The sequence below is a fragment of the Pinus tabuliformis genome, chromosome 8 (assembly GCF_031772625.1).
Source record: "Pinus tabuliformis cultivar Carrire ecotype Pingquan chromosome 8, CPIR1, whole genome shotgun sequence".
In the NCBI taxonomy this organism is placed as follows: Eukaryota; Viridiplantae; Streptophyta; class Pinopsida; order Pinales; family Pinaceae; genus Pinus; species Pinus tabuliformis.
Genome location: NC_142294.1, coordinates 487,056,974 through 487,059,351, shown reverse-complemented (window position 1 = coordinate 487,059,351; position 2,378 = coordinate 487,056,974). Strand labels below are relative to the sequence as shown.

At 45.8% G+C, this 2,378-nt stretch overlaps 1 pseudogene; it reads left to right on the top strand.

Annotated features, from left to right (window-relative positions):
* The first annotated feature begins 266 nt into the window (after window positions 1–266).
* Window positions 267–1,889, top strand: LOC149236204 (aspartic proteinase PCS1 pseudogene; annotated as a pseudogene).
* Window positions 1,890–2,378: the final 489 nt, after the last annotated feature.

Here is a 2,378-nt window from a genome sequence, read left to right as displayed (position 1 = left end):
ACGTCAAAATATCGAAACAAAATCGTCAAATTTGTGGGCTGGCCCAATGTTTACGAACTACGCGTATTGACTCGAAAAGCAGATGAAAATACTTAAAACCTGTGGATATCATCATATCTCTGACTCGTGCGTTGACGTGATAAGATATTTTTCAGGCGGCCGACCACTTTTCCTACCGCGCCGTGACAAGTTTTCAAATTACGGCACTCTCTCCACCCAAACCAAAACGTGTGGCCTGTTCAGGAAAATGAAGGTCACCCGTCTTTTCATTGCAAATTTTTCATTTAAAGGACGGATTCTTGTGTGTATCGATACCACTCTTCTCGACAGCTCTGCTCTCATGGCTGCGATGTCAGTATGGTTTCCTTTCTCCCTCATTAGCTTTTTGCTAATATTGTTGTTCCTTTCTGGTCTCAATGCAGTAAGTCATCAGAAGCTTGAAACCACCCATCCATTGAATGTGAGTCACTTTTTCAATTTCCATCCAAATGCAACGTCCCACCATGGCGAGGGCCATGGATTTCCTCTTTTCTCCACAACTAAGTCCACTGCTGTTGCTCGGCCTTCATTTCTCATAAGTGCTCTCAGTAAAACAATGAAGAGCCAGGCCACCGCGAATCTCTCAGCGTCCAAGGCTGCATCCACGGCCAGAGTGTCTTTTCGCTATGGAGATACTCTCATGGTGGAAGTCATGGTGGGAACTCCTTCCCAAAAGCAACGGATGGTGCTCGACACAGGCAGTGAGCTTTCTTGGCTCCACTGCGCTCACAAGGCTTCGAAGCCCCCTCCATTCGATCCCACTCTCTCACCTTCCTACAACTCAGTACCCTGCAACTCCCCTGTCTGCACTCAAAAAACTGCCGACTTCCCTATTCCCGCCAGCTGCGATGCCAAGCGTCTCTGCTCTTTCACATACTCGTATGCCGATGGCACCGACGTGGAGGGAAATCTCGGCAGCGATGTGGTTACGTTTCACCCTACAAGCCCCGCGGCGGCGCCTCTTCGAATTCCCGGCGTGGTGCTCGGCTGCGCTTCCGCCGCGCTGCCGGGCACGCCGGGACTCATGGGTCTGAATCGTGGGGCTTTATCCTTTGTTTCTCAACTACGAACCGTCAATATTCCGAGCAAATTCTCATACTGTATCGCCGATCGTTTCCTTTCTCCGGATTCTCCAGGACTACTTTACTTCGGAAATTGTCCTTTTGCCCAATATTTACATTACACGCAGCTCTTCACAATTTCACTTCCGCTACCCTATTTCAACAGAGCGGCATACAGCGTGAGGTTACAGGGCATCAAGGTTGGAAACAAGCTTCTCCCCATCCCCAAGTCTGTGTTCCTGCCCGACCACACGGGTGCCGGGCAGACCATGATCGACTCCGGCACGCAGTTCACTTTCCTTCTCGGGGAGGCATATACGCCTCTCAAGCAAGAATTCATGCAGCAGAACCGCGGCCTGCTGAAGAACCCGATGGGGGAAAATTTTGTGTTCCAAGGAGCTATGGATCTCTGCTACCAGCAGCCCGCTAACGCGCCGTTTCCACAGATGCTGAGCCCCGTGACGCTTCTGTTCGATTCTGCACAGATCACGCTGAGTGGTCATCAGCTGCTTTATAAAATACCGGAACGCAGCGCTGGCGATAACATTGCAAGCGGCAGGGCAATCTACTGTTTCACATTCGGAAATTCAGATTTGGTGCCGGTGGAGGCCAACATTATTGGCAATCACCACCAGCAGAATCTGTGGATAGAATATGATGTCCAAAACTCTCGTATTGGCTTTGCGCAGGCCCGCTGCAACATCAATTGACAGCGAGATTCTGCTGTAGTATTGTTATTCGCCTGTATTTTATTTTCTTACACTATAATAGATATCAGAATTTTTTCAATGTGGTTTACTGTAGCAATCTGGTCACTAGTTAAGTCCATGAACAACATCTCTCTTACTAATAAGAGAGCCTTTTATTTAAGAGGAGCAAGTAATTAACTAGCTAAATAACCTAACAATCGGTAGAAATAGGCGAGGAGCAAGTAATTATCAGCTAAATACGCTAACAATCGGGTAGAAATAGGCTAAACACCTGTTAGCTAAATCAATGAACGACATCTACCTACTATTTAGAATAATCTTGCTATTCTAGAGAATACATATCAGATATTAAAATTACTCAGCCTCTCTAAGAGGAGCATCTAATTAATATGCTAAACAACCCAACAATATGATAGTAATAGGCTGAACACCCGGGTATTAGTTAAATCAATAAACAACATCTACTTATTATTTAGAAGAATCGTGCTATTTTAAAGAATCAGGATAGATGATGACATTACATAAATATCAGATATTAAAATTATTAAGCTTTTCTCTCTATCTTATT